The 17,021-nt window shown below is 35.4% G+C and overlaps 1 long non-coding RNA gene across 2 annotated transcripts; it reads left to right on the top strand.

Moving 5' to 3' along the window:
* Positions 1 to 12: 12 nt before the first annotated feature.
* Positions 13 to 13,663, top strand: LOC149037880 (uncharacterized). Of its 2 annotated transcripts, none has more exons than XR_016181277.1 (4): positions 13 to 177; positions 2,421 to 2,525; positions 11,816 to 12,439; positions 12,643 to 13,663. It is a non-coding gene; the product is annotated as an uncharacterized LOC149037880 (long non-coding RNA). The 2 variants fall into 2 exon arrangements; XR_016181276.1 differs by lacking the exons at positions 11,816 to 12,439; positions 12,643 to 13,663 and adding exons at positions 7,788 to 8,203; positions 8,672 to 9,161 and having other exon boundaries at positions 32 to 177.
* Positions 13,664 to 17,021: the final 3,358 nt, after the last annotated feature.

The raw sequence follows: 17,021 nt of genomic DNA, 5'->3' as shown, positions 1-17,021 counted from the left end.
CCAGCCCCCTGCCGCGAAGTCAATCACGCTTTAACAAAACATTTCTAAATGGCCGCCAAGATGGCGGACATTGTGGCACATCGATGTTTCGGAAACTCTGTCGCTCTCTTGTATTCTGAGGCGAGGCTTGTTTGTGTTAGAAGTCTGGAAATCGCTTGAGAAGCTAAGAACATGGAGGTAAGAAATTGTTTTATCACTGCTTCCTTTTTAACGTTTTTAAAGAGTGTTGATTGTAGTTGTTGAGCATTCTTCGATTGAGTTCAGTGTGAGTTCTGACCAGATCGTTTTAGTCTTTATAGGTTTGTAGACCGCCAGGAAAGCTACGCATTACTTTCATTGCCGAGTAGGTGTTAATTTGGTTCCACGCTTTTTTAATTCAATATGTTTCGGGCGAAGCGTGTGAAATTGAAATCATTTTGAAAAATATCAAATTCTCCTTCAAGGATTTAACTTTGTTGTTAGAGAATCTTTCTTTTGATCAGCGTAACCTTTGTTAAGTTCCAACTTACATACGTCGAGAGAAAGGGACATTTTTAAGAGAAATAGCATTTGTTAGTTTAAGTTAACCCTTTCACTCCCACATCAAATTTGCAATTCTCCTTACTGTCAATCATACAATTCTTATAATGTTAGTGCAGAGAATTTAGTATTGGATCAACTTATTTTCCCAAAATTGATATTTGTCTTTATTCTCATCACTTATCTGTTTGATACTGTATTGATATTATATTAAACTTGTAAAGAGAAATTCAGTCTTAGTCTCTCATGGGAGTTCAAGGGTTAAAATCATATTTCGTGAAGGAATTCATAGTTTTTTTTGTTTTTGTTTTTTTAAGGATTCAGGTCAACCGTTGCCTTATTATCAACAGTCCAAATATGAAAAGTTAACAATGGGAACTTATAACCAGACAAAACAATTATGACAAAGTTCTTTTATTTTTTAGTGAGACTCATCTTGTGGTGGGTAGCATACCGTAATTTCCGGCCGTTTACCCGCGGGTAATCTGTTGATTTTGCATTAAATGCACGCCACTGCGGGTAATAGGGAGGTGCGGGTTATGTGACGATTTTAAAATCTGCTGGTAGTTGAATTGAAAAATTCTCACCTACCTGCGTTTTCACCTCTCAGATGAGTTTTATTGTATTAAGAGTGCCACAAAGCGGCACGGAAACATATGATGCCGACTTATTTCACGCATAATCAGTTGCGTGACGAACAAATTGTTAACGGCACGCGTGAAAACAAAATCTTGATGGTGACAAAAATAATCCAAAGATATCCGGCGCATCAGTAAAAAATTTCCATTTAACACTAGCTTGAGCTAAAGAGAATTTTCCCGTTTTAAGGGACTTGTTAGGCCCAATAGAACCGGAGATGTCTATTTTTTCAGAAATCGCCGACCTAGCTTTCTTTCAACAAATCAAGATGGCGCTGGACGATCGCTAACACAAAATGTGGCCACAAATTCGCATTCTGTTGAGTATGAAACATTGAGATTTGGGCATGGGCCGCTAGTGTTTTTACGGTATAATTTCATCAACAAAGTAAATGCTAATATTGACATAGCGTTGTGCACGCGTCTGAATTTTTTTTACCCTTAGACTCGAAAAAGAAGCTTTCAAGTTTTCGAAAGTTAGATCAGACAACTTTTAAAAGACTGAAATGTATCACCTTAATGTCACGTTTTCGCCACCAAAAAGTTGAATAACATAACGTGCGGGTTATCCACCAGTGCGGGTAATCAGTTGACTTTTTTTTCGCCGTAAGTAATAATCGGGCGGTGCGGGTAATCGGCCGTGCGGGTAAACGGCCGGAAATTACGATAATACAAGCCTAGTTCACAAGGCAAAGTATAAAGCTCTTTAGTCTTTTTTGTACATATACATCGTGTATAATTTTCTGTTTAGCAGTGTTACTTACACATGCAACCTATATTTCCGATGAGAAAATGGCTAGTATACATTTTAAGTGAATTGTATTGTTCTTCATTAAAATGTGATGAGGTATGATTGCTGCACTATTCAATTTCCCACTTGAGAACAAAATGCTTCAACAAAATGATGCAAGAAATAAAAAGCTGTAAGGTTCTTGAGTTTAAATATAATCATGGTTTTCTCTATCCTCACAAAACTAAAAAAGAATACAACAATTCTTAACTTTTCCTCAAGGATGCCACTTAAGAGGGCCTTATTTCTGCAATACAGTAATAAGTTTCAAAATCACTTAATGAGTAGAAGATTTAATTTGCTCAAAATCATTCCTCATGAATAACATGCACTTGGCAAATGTTACATTTTGAGCAAATTTTGTTCAATGAGTACTTTAGAAGTATAAATAAATTTATGATTTAAAGATTGCTGTGCAAAATTAAACATTCATTTGTAACTTAATAAATCATGTTTTTGCTGTTCTTTTTTAGATTTCCACCATGCAACATTGTCTTCAGTTATGATCTGGACCTACATACATGAAGGATACTCACATATTTATCAGTTGGACAATTATATTAAAGTTCCTTAAAATGGTATGTATTAAATGATCTTTATAGTACATTTTTCATGCTTACAGTACATGTGGAACCCACTGAAGATAGCTTTTCTTTGGACTTAATGTTTAGGAGTGTAAATATTAATGTTTATTTCTTATTCTGCAACAATGTCATTTTACCAAAAAAGGTCATGAGAATGTGCCACAGTATTGCTGTGGTGGTTGCACTATGAAACAGGGCAAAAATACAGATCAACAAAATGGCTGCACAAAATGATCCAAACTTTGATTTTTTTTAAATCGTTTTTAGGCTTGACTCTTAAATAAAGAAGTTTAAATACAACATATTTTTTCGTTGGTCACAAAGAACGCTTTTATGGTTCCATTTGTGTTGTTTCTGCCTTTTGTGTACTCCTTATGCCTTTGATACAATGCACAGATACATGTAAGGTCATAGGATGTGTTGTGCAAACTAAACTTAAAAAAATTAAAAGTGAAATAATAGTGGTCAAATAAAAAATCTGTTATTTGATGTTTGAACATATATGAGCAGACATTTTGCTCAGTTGCTCATATTTTCCCATGCCCCTTCAGGGCTTGGAAAATGTGCAAATCACAAAATACCTGTATTAGCATATACATGTATTATAAGTTAAAACATTGAAGAAGGTGTATTTATTTAGGAAGGTAAAAGGTAATCTTCTATATTTTCAGCAGTTCAGTAGTAACTTTATTTTTCTTCCATGTTTTTTTGCTATAACTAGATCTCTTTTCATGTGGTTTTCTGTGGGAGTTTTATCAGAGACTTCCTTGGAGTTGGCTCACCACTCAACTTTTGCTTCATTTATTTCCTCGAATTGCTTTAGAACTTGTACTTGAATGTGTGCCAGGTGATTTAAGAAGTGTTCTTTGTCGTATCTTCAGCTTGAATTTTTTGTTGCATCTTTTTTAAGTTTTTCATATGACATAACATCTTTGCTTATGCCAAGAATCTCTGAAAGAGCCTTTGCTGTTTTGCGTGATGGTACACAATCTTAGATTTTATTACCATAATTCTGTGAACCAATTTTGTTAAAATTTATCCCATCCAAGTTTACAATGCTTTTAACTAAACACTAATAACTGCAATAACCATAAAAACTGTACATTAACAGTAGCAAGGCCATGGTGACATGAGGAGTATAAATTTTCAAAAAGTTTAAGTCCAACTGTGAATTAAGTTTACTGAAAGACATTTAATGGTAACAGTCAGAACCTTCTTAAAAATACCTGAAGATAACAAATTAAAAAAAAACATGCAATATTTCAGAATTGTAGCTTAAAACAAGCAATACTTCAAGTTTCCATCAAAAACCATTGCACTGATACTGACAGTTGTCATACTATGGAGAAAATTGTCAATTCACTGTGTCAACTGGCTTATAAAGATTCAATGTCGAATGCTTTGACCAGGAGTTCAGTGCAATCCAAGTTCAGTAATTAAAGCAATGTTTAATGATGACAATCTGCAGTTAGTTTGACTAGTTATTTGAAAACATTTCATTTTTGAAGATATTTAAACAGCCTCTCATTATATGACAGACTTGGAACATTGAAAGGTCCAATGTTTTAGCTCTATGGAGTCATAGAAGACTCTTGTCTTGTGAACAATATCAATATTGCTCCTCAGAGGCCAGTTCAATGTTTCCACAACTTGACAAAGAAATTTGATCTCAACCTCTTCCAGTGTAAAACTTGGTCTCATACCAGAAATCTGATCTGCACTGTATCTCAGAAAGCAAGAACCAAAAGACAGCAGAAACACTAGTAAGAACTTGCTCAATAAAACTGAATTGTAAGGAGCATGCTCTATATGGGATACTTCACAGACCACAGTCACATGTACACACATGTGACTGTGATATACTGTAGTATTAATGTTATGGTTATCAGTAGTAGTAGTATTAATGTTATGGTTATCAGCACAACCAGAAAAGATAATTAACTTGTAGTTGCATGAGCCTGATTAAGATTACATTGATCAGTTCTGACAAAGTCAATTATCAAAAGTTCATAAATAAACAAAAACAATCCCTTATTCTTACCCATGTAAAAAAAAAAGTTTCACATTGTAATGTCCGTTACAAAAATTGTGTAATGTCCATAACAAAAACTGTGTAATGTCCGTAACAAAAATTTTGTGATGTCCGTAACAAAAATTGTGTATATGTACTGTCTATAACAGCAAGTTTTTACCCTAAGCCCAGAATCTAACTACAGAATAAGGGATACAACTAGATTTTAAAGAGCTATGAAGTAGCTTTGTTCTTATTATCATTAAATTATTTTTGTCTGAATTGTCAATTTACAGGAAAATAAGTGTCAAGTGAACACATTAAATTGTAGGTTGATTTTTTTGTAATGTCCATAACAGAGTTTCAAACAAAAATATTGGCAACCACTGTCAAAGAAAGGAAAGTTTCTTTTCTGTTAATATTCAATTACCCTGTGAGGAATGTTTGAAAAAGTTATAAATTCAAAACTTTGCTAAATGAGGAAATTAGTTTCCAAAAAATTGGTCTCTGAATGTAATGTCTGTAACATGGAACTGCCCAGATAACTTTGGTAATTCTCAGCCAGTGGTCCACCTGTATCATTTTGCACTGTTTCACTCAGCTGTTGTGGTTCTGGGATCAGATCATTCTCCAGGTTTTCCCTGCTTTCTTGTTCATCAATCAAAAGAGCTGTATCATCAGCTTACTCTTCAGGTTCACTGTCACTCTTGTTCAACAACTGATCTTGCATTGGCAGTCACTCTGTTCCATGTATTCCTTTCCATGGTGACATTCTACGTCTATTTGTCTGTAGCTGTAAAGGAAGAAATTGATGAAATACACTTGCCAGTGTTGTCGTGAATTCTGGTAGCTGGGATTTTGATTCTACTTTCAATACATTCTTCCCAACAGTGTTGAAGGTACATTTTCTCTATTCTGATATTGGGGGAGTAGAAGAGGTGAAGGGAAGGTCCTAATGCTCTCCAGTTGGTGATGTATACACACACCGTAAGATTTTACACCAGTAACTAACAATGCATGTAATGTAGAAACAGTGTAGAAATAAAATTTAGTGTTGAAAAGTGAAAAAGAAATGTTTCTTTTATTGAAATGTCTTCCTTTGGATGCTCAAAGAAATTAATTGATAGTGAGTTAGCTGGCTGATTGTATAGTTGTCATTTTTTTTCTGTTTGCATCACCACTTTTGTGGTTCATGCTGACCGGCCAAATTTTGACAGCTCAGACAGCATCAGCTTGAGGGGTTTTTAATTGGATGTGCCATTCAGTTTGTCCATGATTAGCTTTCTCTCTAGATAATCTGGATTCCACTGAACACCTTAAGTAATCTCTAGCTTGATTGAAGTTGCATATCCTCCTAGTTATGATTTCAAGTAGGATTTCTGATTGGAATATGAGTTGAATTTTGAGTTGGAAGTTTGGCTAGGATTGCTTGCGGCCAACTCCACATTTCCCTTGCGAACTGAATTCCCAGTTTTCTGGGAATTCCTAGGAATTCCTAGGAATTCCAAGGAATTCTCAAAAATTCCCAATTATGCAAATGACCCTTGCAAACTGAATTCCCAATTTTCTGGGAATTTCTGGGAATTCTCAAAAATTCCCAACTATGCAAATTAACTCTGATTTAAAAAGCTTGGAATTACTGGGAATTTCTGGGAAAGGAAGACTCCAGTTTTGTGAGGACTTGGAATCCCTAGGAATTCCTAGGAATTCTCAGCTTTACAAACTACCTATAATTTAAGAAGTGTGGAACTCTTGGGAATTTCTGGGAATTTAATTTGAGGCAATTTTAATACCCTGAGGTCCACATAAATTCTAAGAAATTCTCAATACCTTGAATGTGAAGGTTTTAAGAAAAAGAGTAATTTCAGACCTAAAACTTTGGCTCAATAAAGGGTATGCTATGCAAAACTTACCAAGAGATATAAATACATGTACATGTTTATAACTTAAAGATCATGAAATTTATTACTCAAACTAAGTTTTAGTAAATCTTTACATTAATATGGATTTTCTCATAAACCAGCTGTCAGTTATGTTAAATGGAAATTGCCAACTTCCACAATAATCAACAATAATTACATTGTTATCTTACTTCCCTAACCTACATTACTGGTTGCCTTTGTTAGAAAACCTTGGAACAGTCAAGCTTAGTTGCCTCAAACGCTGTCAGAGACTTTTTGTTGACAATACTTTTAGTAGAAATTTCATGCCTTAGACAAACAAATTCAACACCTAATTAATCTTTCTTTTTTCATGATTGTTGTTGCTGCTTTTTTTTCAGTTTTTTGCTCTCTTTTCATGACTAATTGCTGTAATTTGTTTTGCTGTTTTTATTCTTACAAAACATTTTTGTAGGAAATATTCCAATACTTGTGGATCATCCACACACTTTGCAAACATTTGGCATGCAGACAAGACAGAGGTAGTCAATGTTCCCTTGAGGAAAAACACCTTTTATATGACGTCTTCAATTTACTTTATTTGAAACTCTGATCTGAAAATATTTGTCAACAAGACTTGTTAGTAGTGAGAAGTACCAACCAAGTTTCCTTTCATAACTTAATTTCTTAAATGTCCCAATCACTGGATCTCCCAAAAAATATTACATCTTTTTATTTTTGGTGCAAATTACAAGTCCTTCTTTATATAAAAATGAAAAGTGCTTGTCACACTCCAATAATAACAGCTCTTAAGTTTTCTTTTTGTTCTTCTCTGTCTGTCAGCTATCAACAAAATTGTTTTGTACTTCGGGCACCGCATAACTATTTGTGGACCAGAGTTCCAACACACCTCTGTAATCGCATATAGCTACTTCTGTCTCTTGTACAAATGTTTCTCCTTTGTAAGACGCACTCTACTCTGTTGTCAATACTGCTTTAAGTTCAGTGAAAACGACTGACTGAGGAATCGAGATGGCGGTGTTGAAACGTGTTGCTGAACGCTTGCTACGGTCAAGCTTTGTAGATTTAGGTACTGGTACACTGGGATCATCTATGTATCTCTTATACTTCCGAATGTGGTATCCTTCTTTTATAAACATGAGGGTGAAAGGCGATTTGTAGTCGCATTCAAAACTGTGATTGGCTTATGTTATTTCTCACCTTTGCCATTAACACAACTCAAGTGAGTTTCGAGTCTTTGTTTCCTCGACAACTTTCGGCCACAAATCGTGCATTTGCAATACGATCGATTCTTGTCGATTATTTCTACATAGAGTGAGCTCACATCTTTATTTATATCACCAGGCTATCCATCTTCTAGAAGCAGAGAACCGGTCGGAGAAGTCAGAATAAAGTTGGGCGCTTCTCTTAACACTGCAATCGGCAAGCCAGCGGATTCACTTTGCTAGCCAATGACAAGTCCTAAAAGATCCACGTGATCATGCCCGTGATCGGAAACAAAGAAGACTCCATTTGGCGCTCATCTTTGAATGTACTTTTCATCGGTTGATCGCTTTTCTCAACTGTTTTGCTTAATATAACATTTCTAAAGATAGCTTTTATTGTGGTTCAATGGGAAAACGAGAATAGCGTGAGTGTTGTAAAAGAGAAGAAAGTCGTTGGCGCCGTGGAGTTAAAAGAAGGGACAACAGTTGACATATGGACCGGTACAAACAAGGGTCGAGTGGCCATCTGTAAAGCTACGATTTTGAAAGTTTGTGGTGAGTAAAGATTGCGATATTCGTTGTGATCAAAATCTTATAAAAGAATAGATGTAGCGGGTTGAATTAAGCTTACATAACGCTCGGCGCAACTGAAACTAGAATAATTCTGAGAATCGAATCGGTCACTTGCATGCCGCAGTTTCTTAAGCTTATGCTTTACAATGAAATAAACCTATCAGTAAGGTTTCAAGATTACTCTAGTCACGTTTGGGAACATTCAAGATTCATAACAAACCTTAGTACATAAAGAAGCTCTCCTTGGTAAAAACAAAATAATGTATTCAGCCCTTTTTTAGTAAAATCCATGAGAGAGATGTACTAACTCCAATATAAAAGTCACTCAATATAACAGAGATTTCTCAATTTGAGAATCCAATGAATGCCCTTTTCCTCATAGCCATCTTAAAAGCCTGGTCTGAGCTTTAAACATACATATTTTAATATATTATTTTTTTTCAAATTCAGATGTCAAGGAATCCAGATACAAAATGATCAAGGTTCTTGTTGACAACCTCATTCAAGGCCAACTCATTGTGAGCCCAGGAAAAAAAATACAAACAGTACAAACAGCAGCTAAGTTTGCAGTTTAGGATAACTTCATTCTAATTTATTGTTACAGTTACAACAAGATTTTAATCAAAAAATCCATTTTATTTGTCTATAATTAGCCCCTTCACTCCCAAGAATAAAACTATATAAATATAACTTAAGATATTGTATTTTATGGAAAAGAATCAACAGATTTTATTTACAATTTGTGTCAAACCAAATTTAATGATTGATTAGAACTATTTTATATGAATAGCTGTAATTGAGGATTAATCCATATGAAGTTTTCAAGAAAAGAAAAATAAATCAAATTCCATCCTAATATTACCACACATTGATGTTAATAATTAATCAAAAATATTTTACATGTAAGCCTTAATTAAGCTTCTAAATAAATTTCATTGAATACTTGAATTTTAGCTGGGTTTTTTTAATTTAAAGTATTTATTTTATATCATTAGCCTCAAATTTTTGCTAAAAATTCCCAGTAATTCTTAAACATTCCTAAAAATTCCCAAAAATTCCCAAAAATTACCAGAAATTACCAGAAATTCCTAGGAGTTTTTTAGATTTACAGCTTTTCAGGGAAAGTCATTGGTTCTCTGAGTTGGAATTCCAAGTCCTGTTGGCTATAAACTTGGAATTTCTGGGAATTTCTAGGAATTTCTAGGTTTTTAGAACCAGAGTTGTTATGGTTGGGAATTCCTAGGAATTCCTAGGAATTCCCAGTCCGAATTTACCATGAAAATTCACACCTTTATTCCTAGGAATTCCTAGGAATTCCTAGGAATTCCAAAAGCCATTTCGCAAGGGTACTACAGAGAAAATTGTCAATTCATGCAGTTCAGTGCAGTTTAACTTTCCAAAATAGTGTCAACTGGCTTATTAAGATTCAATGTCTAGTGCTTTGACTAGGAGTTCAGTGCAATCCAAGTTCAGTAATTAAAGCAATGTTTAATTATGACAATCTGCAGTTAGTTTGACTAGTTATTTGAAAAAATTTCATTTTTGAAGATATTTAAACAGCCTCTCATTATATGACAGACTTGGAACATTGAAAGGTCCAGTGTTTTAGTTCTATGGAGCCATAGAAGACTCTTCTCTTGTGAACAATATCAATACTGCTCCTCAGAGGCCAGTTAAATGTTTCCACAACTTGACAAAGGAATTTGATCTCAACCTCTTCCGAATGTAAAACTTGGTTTCATACCAGAAATCTGATCTGCACTGTATCTCAGAGAGCAAGAACCAAAAGACAGCAGAAACACTAGTAAGAACTTGCTCAATTAAACTGAATTGTAAGGAGCATGCTCTATATGGGATACTTCACAGACCACAGTCACATGTACACACATGTGACTGTGATATACTGTAGTATTAATGTTATGGTTATCAGTAGTAGTAGTATTAATGTTATGGTTATCAGCACAACCAGAAAAGATAATTAACTTGTAATTGAGCCTGATTAAGATTACATTGATCAGTTCTGACAAAGTCAATTATCAAAAGTTCATAAATAAACAAAAACAATCCTTTATTCTTACCCATGTAAAAAAAAAAAGTTTCACATTGTAATGTCCATTACAAAAATTGTGTAATGTCCATAACAAAAATAGTGTAATGGCCGCAACAAAAATTGTGTATATGTACAGTCAATAACCACAAGCCCATGCAGAATCTAACAACAGAATAAGGGATACAACTAGATTTTAAAGAGCTATGAAGTAGCTTTGTTCTTATTATCATTAAATTATTTTTGTCTGAATTGTCAATTTACAGGAAAATAAGTGTCAAGTGAACACATTAAATTGTAGGTTGATTTTTTTGTAATGTCCATAACAGAGTTTCAAACAAAAATATTGGCAACCACTGTCAAAGAAAGGAAAGTTTCTTTTCTGTTAATATTCAATTACCCTGTGAGGAATGTTTGAAAAAGTTATAAATTCAAAACTTTGCTAAATAAGGAAATTAGTTTCCAAAAAATTGGTCTCTGAATGTAATGTCTGTAACATGGAACTGCCCAAATAACTTTGGTAATTCTCAGCCAGTGGTCCACCTGTATCATTTTGCACTGTTTCACTCAGCTGTTGTGGTTCTGGGATCAGATCATTCTCCAGGTTTTCCCTGCTGTCTTGTTCATCACTCAAAAGAGCTGTATCATCAGCTTACTCTTCAGGTTCACTGTCACTCTTGTTCAACAACTGATCTTGCATTGGCAGTCACTCTGTTCCATGTATTCCTCTCCATGGTGACATTCTATGTCTATTTGTCTGTGGCTGTAAAGGAAGAAATTGATGAAATACACTTGCCAGTGTTGTCGTGAATTCTGGTAGCTGGGATTTTGATTCTACTTTCAATGCATTCTTCCCAGCAGTGTTGAAGATACATTTTCTCTATTCTGATATTGGGGGAGTAGAAGAGGTGAAGGGAAGGTCCTTGCTCTCCAGTTGGTGATACATACATATACCGTAAGATTTTACACCAGTAACTAACAGTGCATGTAATGTAGAAACAGCGTAGAAATAAAATTTAGTGTTGAAAAGTGAAAAAGAAATGTTTCTTTTATTGAAATGTCTTCCTTTGGATGCTCAAAGAAATTAATTGATAGTGAGTTTAAGCTGGCTGGTTGTATAGTTGTCATTTTTTTTCTGTTTGCATCACCACTTTTGTGGTTCTTGCTGACTGGCCAAATTTTGACAGCTCAGACGGCATCAGCTTGAGGGGTTTTTAATTGGATATGCCATTCAGTTTGTGCATGATTAGCTTTCTCTCTAGAACACCCTAAGTAATCTCTAGCTTGATTGAAGTTGCATATCCTCCTAGTTAGGATTTCGAGTAGGATTTATGGTTGGACTTTGAGTTGAATTTTTGAGTTGGATGTTTGGCTAGGAATTTGCTTGCGGCCAACTCCACATTGGTTCATGTATGGTTAGTTCCACTCCTGTTTGCTTGCAGTTAGCTTCCATTTGTTGGTTAGAATGACACTATATGATTAGTTTGTCTCAGTTTGATTGTCATACTGGTAATATGAACATATGCAATTATTTTAATTTCTCACAGAGGGAATTAACCACCAAACCAAGCTGTATTAGCTGCCATCTTGAAAGAGGTCAAAGAAATAGAGCAGACTCAAAATGATTCTCTCTGTACAGAAAGAAGAATTCCCAAGGCATGTTAACAATTTATAATATCATAATATTTATATCCTGTAAACAGGCCTCGAGGTGGGGGATATATAGTAAAGCAAATTGGTACATGAAGTGAGCCAAATACAGCTTGCTTTACCTGATAATTTCCTTTGCTGCCCTAAACTTTGAAGCCCGTTCATGGGCTATGTTGAGGTTTATAAGCATGCAAGAACTCAAGAGAAATGCTTAGAGAAGCATAAGCCAGGGAAGAGTGTTTCTCATACAGTACTTTGATAAATAATTTTTTTTAGAGAAATCAATCTTGTTTGAATGGGGATTGTTTTGCCATTTGGGTTATATTTAGATGAGACAGGTGCTCCACCTTGCCCCTTTCTCACTACAGCCCTGAAAACTGACAATCTTTTTCATATACCTTTCCTTTCAGATGCTATTTCTCATAATTTCTCATAATCAGAGAAACGTAGATGACAGAGAAAAAAAATGGTACTATGAGCCGTATCAGAGGGAGCAAAAGGAGTGATAGAGAATAAAAGGGGTAAGGGTATCTCTAGTATAACTCAGTTAAATATTTGAATTATTTGGTTTTCTCATTTAGGAACATGATGCTTGCAAAAAAGTTGTTTGGCAGGAGTCTCCTTAACACTCAATTACTATATCAGCTTGTATCTTTAAATTTTGGAAGGTTTGAATTTGATTGCTATTCAATATTATAAAAACTTCTTACACATTTTCCTTTAGAAACTGGATAAGAGACTCAAAGTGGCAAGCGAAGAAGAGGAGAGGGTCCAATCTTTGAGACCCTACACCTAATTCTTTTCTCAGATGAATCTAATGAAGAAGATCCAGCTACAGATCTTAACTGTCAAGGCAGACAAGAATATTATGATCGTTGTCTGTCCTTTGAAGTCACTGCCAATGTACTCTAGCTTGCCAGTGATGAGTGGGAAGGTACTGAAAGTTTATTTCATTCAGAGAAGAACAGCAACAGAAGCAACGCCGATGAGTTGAAGCTGAGAAATCCTGGAACTAAACTGCTGAATGGAAATGTTGAAATTGTATTTGCCCATCCTAAGGCTCTTCTGAGTAAAGAAGGAGGAGAACTAATGAAAATCCATATTTTACTTTTTTACTCTCCAATTTGTTGCCTTACACTCTTTGGAATCATTTCATTTTTAAGAATACATTTGAATTTTTTTCTTACATTTGGTCTTGCACCTCGAGCTGGTAAGAACTCAGGAGGCTTAGAATCGACTACCAGCTAGAAGTGCAGCTTGCATATTTAGTCAACTTTGCCCAATTTTTAGTGTGGTTTGCTCATTTTACTTTTCTGCAATCCAAATTATTCTTACACTCCTTGGAATCTTATTTAGTCTATAACCTCCAACTAGTAGGATCTCAGGATGCTTAGAAAATGCTACAGGTACAGCTTGCATATTTAATTGCTTTGCCTGGTTTTTACTACAGTCTGCTTTGTATTTTACTTTTTGGCATTCCAGTTTAGTCTAACTTATACTAAAATGGAATATTTTTTCAGAGAATATCTTCTTGTTCCCTAGTCATGTGCCTACCACTGCTTATTTGATAGCACAGCACACTAGCTATGAGCATCAAATGACTCTTTCTGGGGAATCGGCTGAAACTAAAGCAAGCATTATTTAACAATAAGCAAAGGGTTTATGGTTCGTTTTCAAATGAGAAAGGTTTGATTTCTTTTTAATAATAGCAATTTTGTTATTAAAAGATACATTAAATAACACAAGTACAGGTGAATCTCATTTATATAGTAGTATAAATTCTGTATATATATATATATATATATATATATATATATATATATATAGCTCTTTGGCATACAAAGCTTTGCTTTCATGTCCAAATTGAGCACTCTACTAGGATGAGTCATTGCTGCTAGCATTATGCATGCTCACTAGTTTTTCTAGTTTGAGCACTCTGGCATGGCTTAGATGATACCACATATGTGAGATCACTTGGGGTGGCTATATAGCCTCACCTCCATCCTAGCATCAGCACTGCACTGATGAGGCCCAGAAGGCCGAAACAGTACTGTCTGCAGTTAGTTATATATATATATAGGTTTTCATACAATGATACATGCTGTTAAATATCATGGAAAATACAAAGCGAAAATGTCAGTTTGGAGAATTAAAATCATGTTATCCTGTGACTACCTAAATACGAATTGATTTTAGTATTTCAGACAATGGTTGGCCTTGTCAACAATACTTCTAATCAAACTCAAATATCATAAGAATAGAGACAATTCCTTTCGAAGAAATTCCATTCATACTTAGGCAGCGTATTACATCACAAACTTCAGTAAATCTGGTTGACATGTTCAAGTCTAAAATGAATTGCAAGTCAAAGTCACCTGAAACTGGTTATATTTGTGTTAAAATAAATCCATAACCGAAGAAAACAAAATCAGGCTAGTTTAAAAGTTATTAACTTGAAATTCATATGAAACATAACAATGTTAATGACTTCAAGCTTCGCATACATGCATAAGCCGCCCTCTGGCTGGTAGTGTTTTCTGGGTGATCTAAGATCCTACTAGCCACATGAACAAGACTGCAAAGCATGAAAATATACCTATGGAGTGACTACACAACAATATAAGACTAACATGGAATGTAGAAAGGTTTTTCCATAAATCAAAAAGTAAATAAAATAAGCTAAATTTACCATAAATGCACGAAAAACCTCTTGCCTGTAGTATTTTCAGTCACTTAAGATCTTACCGGCTAGCTAGAGGTACACGACCAAGAAACACGAAGATATTCATGAAAAAGTGATTCTAATTTAGCGTTAGACTAAATGGAATGCCGAAAAGCACAATTCAAAGAAAACTGATAAAAATTGGGCAAAGTCGATTAAATATGCAAGGTGTACCTCTAGCCGGTAGTATTTTCTAAACCTCTTAAGATCCTACCAGCTAGAGGTACAAGACCAAATGAAAAAAAAGATAACTGTAAATGTACTCTTGTAAAAACTGATTCCAAGGAGTGTAAAACTATAACTTAGAGCGCAGAAAAGTAAAATGTAGAGCAAACCCTGATAAGAATTGGGCAAGCTGTACCTCTAGCTGATAGTATTTTATAAGTTCCTTCAGATCCTACCAGCTAGATGTACAAGACCAAATAAAAATAAATAAATGCATAGTATCCTTTTAAAAAAGTGATTCAAAGGAGTGTAAGACCAATTTTGAGTGCAGAAAGGGTAAAGTGTGGAGCAAACCGTAGTAACAATTGAGCAAAGTTGACTAAGTATGTAAGCTGTACCTTTAGCCGGTAGTATTTTCTAAGCCTCCTGAGATCCTACCGGCTAGAGGTACAAGACAATAGAAATTTCATCTTGGGGATTTTTCCAACCAGTAGCACTATGACAAGGGTATTTTTGTGGCGATGCTATTCATAAGTTTTGTTTACCTTTGCAAGCGTGGGTCTTTTTCTTAAGAACTCGATGCGGTCTTTCTCCACAATTTCTCTCTATCAGACAACTTCTCCTAGTACGAGGAGGTCAGCAATAAACTCAATGTAAGCCTCCCAATGCCCAGCATGTGTGTTGATGACATCTTTGGGTCAAATTGTGTTTTCTAACTTTGGTAGGGCTTTGCTCATGTTGCTGATTTCCTTTTCTTGCCCTATGATGCAGGTCGCAGCTGTGTTTCCCCTTGAGTTCCTCTCTGCTTGCATGTGCAGAACTGCATTGCTCACTAAGCTTTGAACTCGGTCGTTCCAGGTCTTACTGGTGATGTGGGTGAGCTCCTCAAACAACCTTTCAAACATTTCTGCGTTAGTTGTACGGTGTAGCAAGACAAAGAAGAAAGGTGGAATGAGATACACATGCATGGAAGTATATTCCAAATAGCTTTCTACCTGTTAGGGCTCTAGTTGGGGTCATCACCTTTTGGCACAAAATTGCATGCCTCCAACACAGGTTATGCAACCTTAATATCAACTTTGTGACCTCTTTCTGTACTGGGCATAAAAAATTTCCGTCATTTACTACAGGGCGGCCAGCAAAGCTCTCAGATCGTGGGATGTTGTCTGGTAAAGGGCTATAATTAATTAGATTAGTTCTAAGTTAAACAGCTAGTATTTCTTTAAGTTTTATCAGTGTATCATGTCAGAAATGCACTGTGGGATTTTTTCCAGAATGTTTTTTATGTGATTCATGGAGCAGTGAAGAGCTTCAAAATACAGTACCACATGGGAATGGAGGTTAAGACCTTCCTTAGTTACACTCTCATCCCCAAATAACAGTGGTGGAATTCTTGTTGCCCCTACAAGTTCTTCATTTAAAACTTGTGCAAGTTCCGGTTTGGTTTTGGTTGAATCTTCGAGTCCTCTAGCTTCAATTTCAGCTTGCAGCTCATTGACCTTCATATCTTTAAAATGTTTCAAGAGTTGCCTTGCCTCTTTTCCTTTTGTTCCTGTTAACACAAGTTGTTGGCGTTCGGTTAATGTTCTGTTCTTTCTTTGGGCCATGTAATTTAGATGGTGGCACATGCTTAAATGCCCATCACAACTTGGGCAACCATAATGCCCTCCATGCTGATTTCCACATTCAAAGTTTACTGCAAGGTTGCCTCCATTCATAAACCTCATCTCATCTTCTACTTCAACATCCTCCTCTGTTTTCATTTTTTGGGTTAAAAATGGGTTTTAGGGCATTGATATCTAAGTACTAGAGTACACTCGACCATAAGCATGGCTGTGGTGGTAGAATGCTTTCTCTTTCCGTATTTGTCCAACTCAGTGGTAGTACTACGATTGACACATTTGAGCTAATTGTTGTAATGACATCTCAAATATTGACTTGGTGAATGATGTATAGTGATTTCTAGGTGCGAGAAAGATCAGTCGCTTTGCTCACTCATCCATTCAGTTAACGTTTTTACTTTAGTGATGTCCCGCGTTTCTCAAAATAGGCCTTTCTCCTGTCGCAGTACATTTACCAATTCTTTATTTCTATTTATTTCATAAAAACGTAGAATTCTGGGAAGAAAGGAGGAGATATGTGTTATTAAGCGGAGCGCTTTTTGACGCTGGGGGCAGCAAAATGGCGATGTTTCGAAATTCAAACCCCCGCCTGGT

This window comes from Pocillopora damicornis, chromosome 11 (assembly GCF_964200805.1).
Source record: "Pocillopora damicornis chromosome 11, jaPocDami1.2, whole genome shotgun sequence".
NCBI lineage: Eukaryota > Metazoa > Cnidaria > Anthozoa > Scleractinia > Pocilloporidae > Pocillopora > Pocillopora damicornis.
The sequence above is the reverse complement of the archived record's forward strand: the minus strand, read 5'-3'. Positions and strand labels throughout refer to the sequence as shown.